The following is a 17,535-nucleotide window of genomic DNA, read 5'->3' as shown; positions in this document are numbered from 1 at the left end:
TAGTACCCCATATACAGCAGCGCCAAACGAGTAATTGCGGTCTCTCCTGTCTTTGCCAGGGTGGTCTCAGCCCTTGCCCTCGACCTTCGTGCTCCAGAAAAATCCAACACCTGAAAGGCCTCAGTTTCTCAGTCAACCTGAAACCAGGGCATGAAAAAGTGGTGGGTGGAAAAAGAAAATCTGGCCCTAACTTGCCGGCAAGTTTTTCCCTCGATGCCTTGCAACTTTCCAAGACAATCCCAGCGAAAAAGAGTAACGATAGCTCAGAAGTCAAGGCTATTCCTGATCCCCAACCAAAGAAACCACAGGCTCAGTTGTGTTGCTCACCCCTTACTCGTATCACAGTTTTTAGCCTTCACTCGAGAGTCATCACCTTTCCCGTGGCGCTGATCCTCAGCAAACCGGAAAAAATGCCGGGCTAGGGCAGCGTGCCCAGCACACTCACGCACTACAAGCCCCAGTGGACGTCGCGAAGAGTAGGGGTAATAGACGTTGCTTACGCATCTGGAAGAATTCTGGGCATTGTAGTTCCTCATTGAGAAAGCCACTGGGGCAAAGCGTCTTAAAATTGTTCAAGTTATAGGTCTTTTAAGTCTGTGTTTCTCTACTGAGGCTTTGCATCAGTCATGGAATACTGGCGTTTTTTTATTTTATACAGTAAAAATTAATATTAAAAAATGAAATTTCAAAACGTGAACACAGAAAAGACGTATATAATTTTCTTTCTTACTATAGGGATGAAACTGACCATGATCTGTGCCAATGCTCTTCAAAGACCACCAGGAGGCCCTGTCTGGGTAGCTCAGTTGGTTAGAGCATCTTCCTGATACACCCAGTTTGAGGGTTTCAATCCCAGTCAGAACATATACAAGAAACAACCAATGAATGTATAAATAAATGGAACAATAAAATGTTTCTCTCTCTCCCTTGCCCTTTCTCCAAAATCAACAATTAAGTTTTTTCTATTTTATTTTTATTTCTTCTTTTATTATATTTCATTGTTTAGGCTAGTGCAGTTGTCCCAAATTATCCTCTTTTGTCCCATTCCACCCAGCCCCCTCTCAGGCAGTCCCTCAGGCAATCCCTACACCATTGTCCATGTCCATGGGTCATGCATACATGTTCCTAGGCTATCCTATTTTCTATGCTGTACTTTACATCCCAATGACTATTCTGTACTATCAATTTGTACTTCTTAATCCCTTCACTTTTTTTCACCTATCCCCCGACACCCCTTCAATCTGGCAACCATCAAAACATCCTCTGTATCTATGATTCCATTTCTGTTCTGCTTGTTTATTTTGCTTTTTAGATTCAGTTGTTGATAGATATCTATTTATTGACATTTTATTGTTCATATTTTTAATCTTCTTCTTCTTAAAGAAGACCTGTAATATTTCATACAATACTGTTTGGGTTATGATAAATTCCTTTAGATTTTTTTTTGTCTGGGAAGCTTTTAATCTGCCTTTCAATGATTCTAAATGATAAAACAGCTTTGCTGAGTAATCTTGGTTGTAGGTCCTTGCTTTTCATGACTTTGAATATTTCTTGCCAATCCCTTCTAGCTTTCAAAGTTTCTTTTGAGAAATCAGCTGATAGTCTTATGGAAACTCCCTTGTAAGTAATTAACTGCTTTTCTCTTGCTGCTTTTAATATCTCTCTTTGGATTTAATCTTTGGCATTTTAATTATGATGTGTCTTGGAGTGGGCCTCTTTGGACCCATCTTGTCTGGGATTCTCTGTGCTTCCTGGATTTGTATGTCTATTTTCTTCATCAAGTTAGGGAAGTTTTCTTTCAATATTTTTTCCAACAGGTTTTCAATCTCTTGCTCTTTCTCTTCTCCTCTGGCACCCCTGTGATGCGAATGTCAGTATGCTTGAAGTTGTCCCAGAGGCTCCGTACACTATCCTCATTTTTTTATTCTTTTTTTCTTCTTGTTGTTCTGATTGGTTGTTTTATTTTGTTTTGCTTCCTTATGTTCCAAATCACTGATCTGATACTCATTTTCATCCACTCTACTGTTGATTCCCTGTAAATCAGTTTTTATTTCCATTAAGATATCTTTCATTTCTGACTGGATCTTTTTTATGCTATTGAGGTCCTCACTAAGTTCCCTGAGCATCCTTATAATCAGTGTTTTGAATACTGTATCTGATAGATTGCTTACCTCCATTTTATTTAGCTATTTCTCTGGAGTTTTGTTGTTCCTGCATTTTGGCCATGTTTCTTTGCTCATTTTGGCTTCCTCTTTGTATTTGTTTTTATGTATTAGGTATAGCTACTATGTCTCCCAGGGTTGGTAGAGTGGCCTAATGTAATAGGCATCCTGTAGGGTCCAGTGGCACAGCCCCCACTATTACCTAATCTGGGTACTCAAGGTATACTCATTGTGTGGGCTGTGTACACCTTCCTCTTGCAGTTGAGCCTAGATTGCTGTTGGCACATTCAAGATCAGCCACTGCTTATATTTTCTCCGTGGTCACAAAGCATTCACTACAAAGTGATCTGCACATGGCTGCTACTTTTGCTGGGCTTGGAGATGCCCAGGCGAGGCCAAACTGTGAACCAAGACCAGATGCTCAACAGATTGAGAAAATGTTCCAGAGAATAGCAGTTTTGCACTTATCTTATACATTAAAATCAAAGAAAAAAGACATTCACTGGTGATAGATTAGGGAGGCAGGAGAAAGCTAAGGAGGGGCAGGAAGTGGGGAACTTCTGGGACTGGATAAAAAGCAAAACAATAAATACACACTTCCTTTAGATAGGTGGGTGCAGGAAAGTTAACAGTCAACAACTAACTCAATAGCAATCAGGGGATTTGTGGTCTTCCCTTTGGTTCTCTGGTGAGATATCTGTGCTTTGAGGGGTCTGGAAAAAGGAAATCATTTTGACATTCCTAAGGTATGTTATCACAGATGCAAAAACACAGTAGACAGTAGCCTTAATAAAGGAAAGATTGACTTTTGTCAGGGAAGATTCTAGCCTAGGACATGACTACCTGCCATAAACTGCTTCTACTTAATAAGTTTTAATTTCAGACCATCCTTTGTGGGTTACTCTAGGTCTCTGAGTTAATAAGGCCACCACATAGGCCTCCCTGAGCTCCTCAGGTTTAGTATGTGGCCCCTTTTTGTCCACAAATATTCATAGCAGCATATTTACAAAAGCCAAAGGCAGAAGCAACCTAAGTGTCCATCAGCAGATGAATGGATAAAGAAACTGTCATATATACACACAATAGGATCATATTCTGACCCTTGCTACAACATGGATGAAACTTCAAACATTATGGTAAGTGAAATAAGCTAGACACAAAAGAACAAATATTGATTCTACTTATGTGAGGTACCTAAAGCAGCCATTCGCAAAAAGAACAGTGGTTGCCAGGGACTGGGAAAAAAGAGAAATATGATTTCTCAATTATATCATGTTCAACTGTGCTTTAACCCTGGACATTTGTAGACTTTTCTGCACACAAAGATTCAGGGGACCAGGCTTCTTCCACAATTTCCTAGAGCTGTAAAGCCCTCTGGATCTAGCCAACAAAAACAGGAAGAGAAGACACAGAAAAACCATAGCACTTCATAAACATCTTGACTTGAATGTAATACACATCATCTACATGCTTTCCACCGATGAGAAGCATTCACATATCTTTACTTAGATGCAAGGGGACAACTAGAAAACATAGTTCTTAGCAGAACAGTTATTTCCCAGTGACAACCCTTACTATGTAGGTGGGAGCACAAATTTTCTGGCTGTCACTGCAAAGCTAATCAAACACTTCTCTGGCATTTTATAATTGGATCTGGCACATAATCTTAGACTTAGATTATTAAGATATGAGGTAACCTCTGCTCTGGCCAGGTGGCTCACTTGGTTGGAGTTATCATCCCATACACCAAAAGGCTGAGGGTTCAATACCTGATCAGAGCCCATATCTAGGTTGTGGTTGCTGAAAGGACAAAAAGGCCCCATTCAGGCCTTCTTTACCAGAGCTACTATCTCTCTTTCCTTGAATCTGTTAGGCATAATTAACTGTTGTTTTCAGAGCCTCTATTCTCACAACTGAAGAGATGACTGAAACTATACCCAGCACAAGTGTTTTAAAATGTATACAAACAGGACTTCTGGCCAAGATGGAGGTGTAGGTAGACACACTCTGCCTCCTTGCACAACCAAAAGAAGAACAACAAATTTAAAAACAAAAGACAACTAGAACTGACAGAAAATCGAACTGTATGGAAGTCTAACAACCAAGGAGTTAAAGAAGAAACATTCATCCAGACCGGTAGGAGGGATGGAAACAGGCAGTGGGGCGGAGAGGACTCGAGGCACGGCAGCAGCTGGAGGGCGAGGATGGGCAAGGCAGTGGCTGGTGGAGCAGGATGGGCAAGGCTGCAGCTGTGCAGGCAAGGCAGCAGGTGGCAGACTTGGCAAGGTGGCAGATTGGGGACTGGGCAGTCCCACATTCGAGTGCAGATAAACCAGGAGAAAGAACTGGGGAGCAACCCAGGGTTCCAGGGCCAGGAAATAAAGCCTCAAACCTCTGACTGAAAACACCTATGGGGGGTGAGGCAGCAGCAGGAGAAATTCCCAGGAGAGCCTCACAGGAGAGTTCATTGGAGAGACCCACAGGGTTCTAGAACATACACAAATCCACCCACCCGGGAATCAGCACCAGAAGGGCTAAATTTGATTGTGGTAGCAGGGGAAGTGACTGAAAACTGACAGAAAGTGGAACAAGTGGCATTGTTCCCCCTCAGACCCCTCCCCCACAAATGCAGCAACCAGGGTTGCCCCACCCTGGTGAACACCTAAGGCTTCCCCCCTTACTATGTAACTGTCACACAGAGACCCCCCCCCAAAAAAAGGGCCAAATGAAAGAACAGAACAAAGCTCCAGAAAAAAATACAACTAAGAGACAAAGAGGTAGCCAACCTATCAGCTGCGCAGTTCAAAACACTGATAATCAGAATGCTCACAGAATTGGTTGAATATGGCCACAAATTAGATGAAAAAGTGAAGGCTATGCTAAGTGAAATAAAGGAAAACGTACGGGGAACCAACAGTGATGGGAAGAAAACTGGGACTCAATGGTGTGGACCAGAAGGTAAAAAGAAACATTCAACTGGAACAGAATGAAGAAACAAGAATTCAAAAAAATGAGGAAAGGCTTAGGAACCTCTAGGACATCTTTAAACATTCCAACATCTGAATCATAGGGGTGCCAGAAGGAGAAGAGGAAGAGCAAGAAATGGAAAACTTACTTGAACAAATATTGAAGGAAAACTTCCCCAATCTGGCCAAGGAAATAGACTTTCAGGAAGCCAGGAAGATCAGAGAGTCCCAAAGAAGTTGGATCCAAGGATGAACACACCAAGGCACATCAGAATTACATTACCCAAGATTAAAGATAAGGAGAGACTCTTAAAAGCAGAAAGAGAAAAGGAGACAGTTACCAACAAAGGAGTACCCATAAGATTCAGCTGATTCTCAAAAGAGACCTTGCAGGCAAGAAGGGGCTGGAAAGAAGTACTGCAAGTCATGAAAGGCAAGGACACACACCCAAGATTACTCTATCCAGCATAGCTTTCATTTAGAATGGAAGGGCAGATAAAGTGCTTCTCTGACAAGGTCAAGTTAAAGGAGTTCATTATCACCGATTCCTTATTATGTGAAATGTTAAAGGGACCTACCTAAGGAAAGGAAGAAGATCACAACTATGAATAGTAAAATGACAGCAAACTCACAAGTATCAACAACTGAACCTAAAACAAAAACAAACTAAGCAAACAACTAGAACAGGAACAGAATCACAGAAATGGAGATCACATGGAGGGTTATCAGCAGGGGAGTAGAAGGAAGGGGGGGGGAGAAGGTACAGAGCATAAGTAGCATAAATGGTGGGTAGAAAATAGACAGGGAGAGCTTAAGAACAGTATGGGAAATGTAGAAGACAAGAACTTATATGTATGACCCATGGACTTGAACTAAAGTGGGGGAATGTGGGTGGGAGGGAGTGTGCAGGGTGGAGGGGAGTGAAGGGGGGAAATGGGACAACTGTAATAGCATAATCAATAAAATATATTTTAAAAAATAATAATAAAATGTATACAAACAGGACATATCAGATTGGAGTGCCCTGACCCTGAACCCAAGATAACACTGGAACCAACTGAAGCCTACACAATCAGCGAGAAACCTGATTTACAACTAATTGCCCTGACTACCCAGTTGCAACCCCCTTCTCTTTTATCACCCAATAAAAACTCAGAGCCCCAACCTTTCATTGCTGGTATATCTCTTCACACCTACCCCCTTTCCTTTCTTGGAAAATGAATAAAAACTTTCCTCTCTACATTTTTTTTCTCTTTGTGAGTTCTTTCACAGCTCACAGCACCAACCATCCTAACAGCTTCAATCCCTGGTCAAAGCATGTACAGGAGGCAAACAACTGATGTTTCTCTCTCACCTTGATATCTCTTGCTCTCTCTCTCCCTCTCACTCTTTATCTGTTTCATCTGCTTGAGTGTATGCATGACACAGCAGCTGATTTCTCCTAGAGTGGGTGATTCAAGAAACACAGCAAGGAAGAAATCAAAATGCACTTTATAACCTAGTCCCCAAAATCACATATTGTCAGTCTATCTTATTCTATTCATTAGAGGAAAGTCACATTCAGTAATTTATGGACATATTTTAAAGTGATCACACTGTCTTAACAGTTTTGTTTCATGAAACATACATTCCCAATTTTACCCAAGCTAAAGGTTAATTTCTTTTTTTATTCCTCACCCAAGGACATGCCCACCAAACCTAGATATGTTTATTGAGAGAGGGAGAGAGAAACATTGATTGGCTGCCTCTCACATATGCACCCACCACCAGGCATGTTCCCTGACCAGTCATCAAATCAGTGACCCTTCGGTTTACTGGACAATGCTCCAACTGAGCCACACTTGACAGGACGTGATGGTTAATTTTATGTCAACTTGACTGGGTCAGGGGCTACCCAGATTAAACATTATTTTGAGGTGTTTCTGTCAGGGTGTTTTGAATGAGATTAGCATTTGAATTGATGGATTTAGTAAAAGTAGATTGCCCTCCTAATGTGGGTGGGCATCACCCAATCCATGGAGCACAGAAATAGAACAAAAACACACATGAAGGAGGAATTCACCCCTTTTGCTTTCCACCTGCCTGATGGAGCAGGAACATTGGTCCTCTCCTTTTGAACTGGGATTTTCACTATCAGCTCCCCTGGATCTCAAATTTGAACTATAATTACACCAACAGATTTCCAGGGTCTCCAGATTGCAGATAGCAGATTGTGAGTCTTCTCAGACTTTACAATCACATGAGCCAATTAGTTCTAATAAATACCTTCCTATATATATCCTGTTTGTTCTGTTTCTCTAGAGAAACCTAATATACCCACATAATGAAGTACTATTCAGAAATTAGAACAAACTATTGTTGCATGCAGCAATATTGATAATCTCACAAACACAAAACTGAGCAAGAAGCCAGCCGCAAATGACTACATATGCATAATTCCACTTATATAATGTTCAAATATAGACAAAATTGATGTCTGCTGTTGGAACTCCAAATACAGGTTATCTTTGGAGCATAGTGAGGTAATAGAAATACTGAGGAGAGGAATGAGGTAGGCTTCTGGGATACTGATATTGCTCTATGTCTTAATCTAGTAGAGGTTACACCTGTATGCTCACTTTGTAAAATGTATTGAGCTAAACTTATGGTTTGTGAATATACGTGAAACTTTAATTTATCCTACCTTTTAAAAAGATATGGAAAATTAGTCAAGGAACTAACTGAAGTCTCTGTTGAAAACCTCTGTTTTGATGGCTATAAAACTATTTTTTTGTCTTTAAATCTGATATCAAGTGACCTTAAGTGATACTTCCTCTAAGGGTGTTGGAGGCTAAGCATATTTCAAAATTCTAGAAACATCACAGCAAATTGTGTGTCTGCCCACAGTGTAGAATGGTCATGCAAACTAATTGTGCAACAACTACCCTTTAATGGGATATATGGCCCAAACTGTTAATTTTCCACCAAAACACCTTTTCCTCTTCTTTCTGGAGACACGCCAATATTACATTTCCCAGCACCTTGTAACTGACTTTGGTGTGTTCTCATTGATGGCACTAGCTAAAGTGGCATGTACTACTTCCTGGTTTAGGTCTTAAGATATTCCTTCTTCTAGAAATAAAAGGCATCCAAATTGAAAGGGTGGAAGTAAAACTGTCATTGTTTGCAGATGACATGATAGTGTACATAGAAAACTCTATGGACTCCACCAAAAAACTACTTGACCTAATAAGTAAATTTGGCAAAGCAGCGGGATACAAAGTCAATACTCAGAAATTGAAGGCATTTTTCTATACCAACAACAGAATATCAGAAACAGAAATCAGGAGGGAAAAATCCCATTTTCTATAGCAACAAGAAAAATAAAGTACCTAGGAATAAACCTAACCAAAGAGGTAAAAGACCTGTATTTAGAAAACTACACAACACTGAAGAAAGAAATTAAGGAAGATATAAATAAATGGAAGCATATACCTTGTTCATGGATTAGAAGAATTATCATCAAACTGTCCATTCTACCCAAAGCAATTTATAGATTCAACACAATCCCTCATAAAATACCAATGGCATATTTCACAGATACAGAACAAACATTTCAAAAATTTATATGGAACCATAACTGACCCTGAATAGCCGCAGCACTTTTGTGAAAGAAGAACAAAGTAGGAGGAATCAGAGTACCTGATATCAAACTATATTACAAGGACATTGTAATCAAAACAGTCTGGTACTGGCATAAGAACAGACACATGGATCAATGGAACAGAATAGAAAGCCCAGAAATAAACCCAAGTCTCTATGGTCAATTAAGACTCAAAAAAGGAAGCAGAAGCATAAAATGGAGCAAAAATAGCCTCTTCAACAAATGGTGTTGAGATGTGGACAGCTACATGCAAAAAAAAAAAAAAAAAAAGAAAGAAACATGACGACCAACTTATAGCATACACAAAAATAAACTCATGATGGATAAAAGACTTAAATATAAGTTGGTGACAACATAAAAACCTAGAGGAGAACATAGGTAGGAAAGTCTCAGATATTCCACACAGCAATATTTTCATTGATATATCCCCTAGACCAAGGGACATAAAGGAAAGAATAAACAAATAGGACTTCAAAATAAAAAGTTTCTGCATGGCTAAAGAAAACATCAGCAAAATGAAAAGGGAATCAACTGTAAGGGAAAATATACTTGCCAATGATATCTCAGACAAGTGTTTGATCTCCAAAATATATAAAGAGTTCACACAATTCCACTCCAGGAAGACAAATGATCCAATTTAAAAATGGGCAAAGGACCTAACTGACACTTGTCCAAGGAGGACATACAGAGGGCCCAGAGACATATGAACAGTTGCTCAGTATCACTAGCCATCAGAGAGATGCAAATTAAAAACACAATCAGATACCACTTCACATCGGTCAGAATGGCCATCATAAACAAATCAAAAACATAAGTGCTGGTGAGGTTATAGAGAAAAGGAAATCCCAGTATATTGTTGGTGGGTACAGAGACTGGTGCAGCCACTGTGGAAAACAGTATGGAATTTCCTCAGAAAACTAAAAATGCAACTGCCTTTTGACCCAGTAATTCCACTGCTAGAATTATACCCCAAGAATCCTGAAACAGTAATTCAAAAGAACCTATGCACCCCAATGTTCATAGCAGCACAATTTACAATAGCCAAGTACTGGAAGCAACCTAAGTGCCCATCAGTAAATGAGTGCATCAAAAAACTGTGGTACATTTACACAATGGAATACAGCAGAGAGAAGGAGCTCCTACTCTTTGCAATGGCATGGATGGACATCAAGAGCATTATGCTAAGGGAAATAACCCAGGCAGTGAAAGACAAATACCATATGATCTCACCTATAAGTGGAATCTAATCAACAAAACAAAAAAGCAAGCAAAATATAACCAGAGACATTGAAATAAAGAAAAAACTGACAGTAATCAGAAGGTAGTGGGGAGCGGGATAACGGGAAAAAATGGAAAGGGCTGTCAAGGAACATGTTTAAAGGATCCAGGGACAAAGCCAAAGAGGGGTGGTATTAAAGGTAAAGTGAGGGAAAGTGGTGGCGGGAAAATGGAGGCAACTGTACTTGAACAACAATTAAAAAAAAAGATATTACTATTTCTTTCTGTTTCCTATCAGCTGAACCCAAGGTAAAACATCCTAATCGTGCAATGTCAAGGCTCTGGAGTATGTTGAAATAATATGATGAAAGGAACTCAAGTTTCTGAATGATTGTATGGAGCAGAGTTGTGCTCTGACTTGGTTCACCTGCCTATGAACTATTATGTAAGAGAGAAATAAATCCTTTGTTCTTGAAGCCACAGTATTGTTGGAGATAACACTTCCTTTTACTAGCAACAGCTTCCTTCTCGCAACAACAAATCTACATCAAATCCATTTGGGAAAGTTTGGGATTTCACAGACCAGTGAAATTTCAAGATATTTGGTCATCAAATATCACCAAAATATCACCAAACAAAGCAAACTCTCAATTTTTCATTTCCAAGTAAGGACATCTAGAGAATGAAAACAATTATCACATTCTATAACCATTATTTCATAAAAGGATATTTTTACACTAAGAAATTGTGACAATTTAAAAACACAGGCAATATCTCCTAAGAAAAGAGCAGTGAAAACTTTGTCATGGCTTAGCATCAGCCACCAGTCCTTGAATTACATTTGTAATTTTGCTTCATAACTTCTTTCAAGAATCTTCTAAAACCTCACCTTTTGTAACATACACTAAATCTAACAAATACTGTGGGAGCTAAAAACAATTAATACTTTTCTTCCCATCTTCTAAGTTCTTCTAGCTGGGCTAATAATCAAATTAACCGAGACAGATTAACAGGAGAAAATCAAGTTTTAATAATACATGCACAGGAGAAATTCACACAAGCATGAAAATTCCAAGAACAGTGAGTCAGCATTGGGTGTAGATGACATTTTGAGCAAAGGAGAAAAGGAGGGCAACATAGTCTTAGATTTCAGAAGTGAGAACTGGTAGATGTGAAAGAGGCAGACAAATTCTTGCTAGGCAACTCAGAAACAATGAAACACCGTGGGTGTCTAGTTAACAGGGCCTAGTTTAGGCCCTTCCTTCCTAAAATTTCCTTCCTGAAGAAGCAGGTTTTTCTGTCAATCTCTAGGGCAGGAAAGTAGGAAGGGTCAAGGGTTCTCTGTCTTGTTTCTTAATATCCAGCTAAAATCAATATGCTAAAAAGACCGCTTCAGGGTGGTAAAACTTTGCTTTCCTTCAGTCAGTAGACAATGTGGGCAGGCAGTGACAATCTGATAGGTTCTGCTGGTCTGCAGTTTGAAAGTCTTCGATGACATCATCAGGCACTCAGGTACACTCTCCAGTTTGGCTTACACAGCATCAGTCACTAAGATTAAGCATGAGTTGTGATGTCTCTGAAGTTTGCATCATGTCTTCCAGCTGTAGTTTATAATTGCAAGGCTCAGGAAAAAAGTTACAGTTCAATAATTCCAAGTCAAAGGATGGGAGAAAAATGGAACATTAATTCAGAGCAGCAATTTTCAACCTTTTCCATTTCATGGCATGCATAAAGTAATTACTAAAATTCTGCATCACATGAAAAACTGTATTATGTTATATATATTAAATATATGTATATATAAAAATGTGTATATAAAACTATATTGTTATATATACAAATATGTTATATATAATATAGTTTTTGTTGATCTGACAAAAAATGAGTATAATTGTGATTCATTCATACCAGATGGTTATTGGCATTTAAGAAGATTTTATTTATTTATTTTTAGAGAGAGGGGAAAGGAGGGAGAAAGAGAAATATCAATGTGTGGTTGCCTCTCACATGCCCCCTCCTGGGGCCCTGGCCTGCAACCCAGGCATGTGTCCTGATTGGGAATTGAACCAGTGACACTTTGGTTCAAAGGCCAGCACTCAATCAGTCACACCAGCCAGGGCAAGACTAATTTTTTAATGCATAAGTCTAGTTTCAATAAATTTGGCCTGATTATTTGTCTTTTAAAAAATATTTTTATTGATTTTAGAGAAAGGAAGGAAAAGAGAGAGAGGAAAGAAGAGAAACATTGATTTCCTGTTCTATCTATTTATGCATTCACTGGTTGATTCTTGTATGTGCCCTGACCAGGAGTCAAACCTGCAACCTCAATGATGCACTAACCAACTGAGCTACTCAGCAAGCTTTTGGTCTGATTGTGTAACTTCAACAAGAATAGTAACTAATCATATAGGTTCTTTTAAATCTGCTTTGCTGGAATTTTCAACCCTGTGTGAATTCCCCATGCACAGGTATTAAAATTTTGATTTTCTCCTATTAATCTGTCTTTGTTAATTTGATTTTAGCCCAGTTAGAGGAACTTAGAAGGTTGGATGGAAGGTGTTATTTTTTCCTCCAATGTACTTTTTATTATTTTACTATTAAATAATTCTCAGTCACTTCATATTGTGGATTAAAAAGGGGTCACATACTAACCCTGACAAGCTCAGGAGAGGCCTGTCTGATGGGCCTTACAAACTCAGAGACTGAAAGTAACCACATTCTAACTAAAAGAGATTATGTCAAGTAGTTACATCCTAGGCCTGTGGCTTCCTTAACAAAGGTCTATCTTTACCTTTAGTGAGCCTGTCTATTGTCTTTTTCCATCTAAGACACCATAACTTTGAAATGTCAGAGTGATCTCATTTTCTACACCCCTCAGGGAAAACTCACCTCTAGAAAATTAGACAAAACCCCTTATTGTATTCTTATTGCCCAAATACCAACTCTATGTGCTACAAATATTAATGATTAACTATCCTGTAGCTGTACCCAACAATGTAATTTTATTTTTTATCCAATCAGAGATTTTCCCATTTTGCTTTCTTCCATCCTCTTAATCTACTACCAATGGATTTCATGTAGCCCTTAACCTCTCCTCCTTTGATTCTAATGTATAAAATATACTTCAAAACCGCCATTCCCTGGAGCATTTTTTCAATTCATTGAGATTTTCCTCCCAGCTATTGTCAGTTTGGCTCAACTAAACTCATAAAAATTCTCTATAGGTTTAGGTGTTTCTTACATTGATACATTCATTTCTTTTGGAAGATGGTATACCACAGAACAAAATTAGTGACATTACCTTTGTATACTCCAACATGTTAATTATGGTATGATTGTTACTGGACCAGGGACCTGGCCCTAAGTGGGTTTGCCTAGAGCCAGATGGTAGTGTGTGGGTTCTTGACTTTATGTATGAAAGATTTCACAACATGAGTCCAGTTGACTATGGGGATCCATTTATTACAGGGGAGAGCTGGGAAGAGCAAAATAAGGAAGGGCTTAGCATAGAAGAAGCAACAGGAGAGCCTCACTAGGAAGTCAGAGAAAAGGGAACTTTGGGGATTAGGTTGGGGACCAGTTGCTGCTGCCCAGTGCCTTAGAGTTTAGGAGATGGCTACCTTTGGGGAAAGAACTGGGGGGAAAGAGGGAAAAGGGTATGGCACTGGCTGCTCTCCCATGAGAGAAAGTGCAAGTATGCTTGGTCCTTTGTGTTGAGGCTTTAATCTCTCTCTTGCAGTTTGGGAATCTTAGGGGAGGGTTTCAGCAGAATATTCACCAGCTCTCCAGGTGTGCCATTTTAGGGTCATGGTCTCCACTGATTGGTCAGTGACAGGGCAGGGGGTCTTTTAGTCATTGTAGTTGGTCCTGGAGTCATCTGCCTGGTTTTGCTGCTTTTCTGGTGCTGGAGGTGAAATACAAGTGAAGTCTAAATGTTATCTCCAGGGAGGAAAGGTTTCCCTGTAGGTGAGGTCCTTGTTTTCCCAGTTTGACCCCTGCCAGGCACTAGAGGCCTTCAGCCCTGGTGACCATCCGCACCTGGCTATAAATTGCTCGGCCATTGTGTTCAGCTATGTGTCCTTACTTGAGGATCTGTAACATATCCTCAAAAATGTCCCTAAGTAGGTGAGAAAGAGGAAGAATACACCAATGTAAGAGCATATCACTTATACATTACTTCTATCAGTAAGTAGAAGTCTGGGAAACTAACCTAAGCTAAATAAAAATATATTCTGATGAAAGCTGAAGAAACAAAAATCAAACAAACCAATACTAACAAAAAATCTATCTTAATATAGTGCTTAATATAAATCAGATTTTTTAAAGGTCTTGTAGAATTGCCCTCCTCACTGAAAAGTGTAAATTATACAACCATTGAACTGTCCAAAGATGAGTCTTCTGTTGCTCCCCTGCAATAAAGGCAATCAATGGCTTAAGGAGTTCTCTTCTCAGTTTTACAGCTATGTGAAATTCGTCAAGACCCTAACATGTACTACATGCCTAATTGTTGCTGATAATTAATTCACAGAATATAAATGAGTGAAAAGTTTAAATCATAATGTATGTTCTTTTTCCACAATAATAAAATCTAAGTTCTCTTAGCCAATTTCTTTAAAACTTGTCTCATATACCCACAAGGTTTACCCCAGCACCCCGCCCCTCAAATAGCAATAGGCAGTAATTTCTAACATAATCTAGGGACTCTTTTTATTTACTGATTTTTAGAGAGAGAGAGAGAAAAAAACATCAGTTTTGTTGTTCCACTTATTTATACATTCTTTGGTTGCTTCTTGTATGTGCCCTGACCAGAGATGGAACCCACAACCTTGCTGTATCCAGAGAATACTCTAACCAACTGGGCTACCTGGCCTAGTGGGGACTCTTACTTCTTAAAATAATAATATGTGTCCTTGCCCTGGCTAGTGTGGCTCAGTGGATTGAGCATCAGCCTGGGAACCAAAGGGGCACCCATTCGATTGCCAATCAGAGCATAATCCTGGGTTGCTGGCCAGGTCTCCAGTAGGGGGCATGTGAGAGGCAACCACATACTGATTTTTTTTCTCTCTCCTTCTCTTCCTCCCTCCCTTCCCCTCTGCCTAAGAAATAAATAAATAAATAAATAATCTTAAAAAAATAATATGTGTCCTTTTTCCCTTACAGCAGGGGTGTCTAACTTTTTGGCATCTCTGAACCACACTAGAAGAAAAGTTGTCTTGGGCCATACATAAAATACATTGGGACACGTAATAAAAAAAATCTCATAATGTTTTAAGTAAACTTATGATTTTGTGTTGTGCCGCATTCATAGCCATCCTGGGCTGCATGCAGCCCACATGCCACAGGTTGGACACCCCCACCCTAGAGAGTACTGAATTTGGAGTCAAAGACCTGCTTTGATATTTAGAAACTGTGTTTGGGAGGGAGCCACTCATCCTCCCTGAGCCTCCATTTCTTAATGTGCAAAACAGCAATAATAATATCATGGGTTGTTGTGAGAATATAAAAAACAACAGGCCTGACTGGTGTGGCTCAGTTAGTTGGGCATCATCTAACAAAGCTAAATGTCACTGGTTTGATTCCTAGACAGGGCACATGCCTGAGTTTCAGGCCAGGTACTCGCTTGGGGGCGTGTGCAACGGATATTTGTATCTCCTCCTCTCTTTGAGGCAGAAGATAGTCAGGAGAGAGGAAACTAAGGAGGTGCCCCAGGGCTAAGATAAAGGACAGCCATATAGGACAGAGACCCTGTTCTAAGACTGGTTGTTCTCGACTTCTGGAAAAGCACAGAATCGTGGTGAATCATGAATGCACCTTCACAGAAGATGCTACATGACCCCTGATTCATTATAATAAATTAATATTGTGGGACCCCATTCCCTGGTGGCCAATCAAGAAAAATCATGGGAGACCACATGTACAGCAGCTTTAAAGTAATATAACTACTTGTACATGTGCAATAGAAATCCCCCAAAACTAGTCAGGAAATATCTGCCCTATAAGAATAGAATCCCTCTAGCCCTTGAGGTCAATCCCTGATGAGAGTTGGCCCGCTCCCATGTTCTGTGGAGTGTACCATTATTCAATAAATCTGCTCTCTCTCTTTCTGCTATAAACACTCTGTGTGTTCAGTTCAATTCTTTGCCCACGATCACCAGGAACCTGGTCACCTGTGGACACCTGCGACATCTTTCTCCCTGCTCCTCTCTCTGAAAATAAATAAAATCTTAAAAAAATAAAACCACAAGGAACATCAATGCCTTTTTATTTCCCCTTTTTCCTCAAATTGCACTTTTTTCATAGTGTTAACTGGGAGTTGTTTTTTTAAGATTTTATTTATTTTTAGAGAGAAAGAGAGCAAAAGAAACATATTACATATTTGTGCGAGAAAACCATCAACTGGTTGCCTCTCCTACACACCCCAGGCTTGTGCCCAGACCAGGAATCTAACCAGTGACCTTTGCTGGACCACGCCCAACTGAGGCACACGGGTTAGGGCCTGAGCTGGAAGCTTCTGGAAGGTAGGGCTTTCTTCTCAGTATTGTGGCAGGCGGTCAATAAACGTCTACTAAGTGAAACTCTTCTCGCCAACAATATGACATCCTGACGTTTACAAACATTCCCAATCAACTCACACATAAAGTACTAAACTTACCTATTAAACTAGGTGACGCCATCAGGGGCACATCAGGGGATAAGGGCAAACAACCGGTGACGTACTTCCGGCGCGACGCTTTTCCTCCACGCCGAGAAGGGGTTGTGGGGGAGGGAGGCGGGTAGTGGGCTTTAGCGCCTTTTCTGGCGGCGGTAGATTTGAAGCGCTTTAAGGGACCGGGGGAAGAGAAGACTGTACTGGTGCAGGTAAGTAGCGGAAAGCCCGTGTTGTTTCAATGGCCTCCTTCGCTACAGGCGCCTGTGCGAGAGCGGGAAGGCCCGGAGAAGAGGGGCGGAGCCGGCGCGATAGGCCCTGCCAAGTTAACCGTCTTCCTCTCGAGGTAACGGGGCTGCCTGGTTCCAGAGGGGACCCTCGAGGACCTTGACGCATGTTAACACTTGGAGAAGGCTTTCAGCTCTGTCACCCGGGCCCGGGGAACGGCCCTCCCCCTGCCAGCCCCCGCCCTCTCCATTCGGGCGCACGCCTCCCTCCCTGACGCATTTTGCCGCACAAGCTGTAATATGGCGGCAGCGACGGCGGCCTGAACTCTAGGGAGCCGGGGTGATTTTTGATGCTTCGAAATTGTAAGACTAAACACTAACGTGGGGTAGGTAGGAGGATTGGTGGGGAAGGGGACGCGTAACTTGACATCCTGTCAGGGTTGGAGAGTCGCGGGCGAGGAGCCTGGATCACAGGAGTTAAGATTAGATTGAAGACAGGCTTTACTTCTACTGCGACCTTTTATTTCCTCATAGAGACAGCGTCTGTCGTGAATAAAGTGGCCCAGGTCCCCTAGTTAAGCATTCTTCTAAAACTCAAATCAAGGCTCCTCTTCTCTCGTCCCAGAGCTGTCTCGAAGTTCTCCCACGTTTCCGAGGATCTGTGAGCAGCGCA

At 40.6% G+C, this 17,535-nt stretch overlaps 2 protein-coding genes across 6 annotated transcripts in view; one reads left to right on the top strand and one right to left on the bottom strand.

The window, feature by feature from the left end:
- FASTKD1 (FAST kinase domains 1) overlaps window positions 1–16,724 on the bottom strand; it is a 56,832-nt gene extending 40,108 nt beyond the window's left edge. The window contains exon 1 of one of the 5 annotated variants that reach the window (XM_036023332.1): window positions 16,642–16,724. The gene's annotated coding sequence lies outside the window, so the exon portion shown is untranslated. Of the gene's footprint in view, window positions 1–327; window positions 666–16,641 lie in introns of those variants that run through there. The other 4 variants (XM_036023333.1, XM_036023331.1, XM_036023330.1 and 1 more) reach the window with 4 other exon arrangements.
- Window positions 16,725–17,535, top strand: part of PPIG (peptidylprolyl isomerase G) — a 45,858-nt gene continuing 45,047 nt past the window's right edge. Inside the window, 1 exon segment of the mRNA XM_028508603.2 lies at window positions 16,725–16,847. The gene's annotated coding sequence lies outside the window, so the exon portion shown is untranslated.

This window comes from Phyllostomus discolor, chromosome 4 (genome assembly GCF_004126475.2).
Source record: "Phyllostomus discolor isolate MPI-MPIP mPhyDis1 chromosome 4, mPhyDis1.pri.v3, whole genome shotgun sequence".
NCBI lineage: Eukaryota > Metazoa > Chordata > Mammalia > Chiroptera > Phyllostomidae > Phyllostomus > Phyllostomus discolor.
Note: the sequence above shows the minus strand (reverse complement) of the source record. Positions and strands in the feature narration are given on the sequence as shown.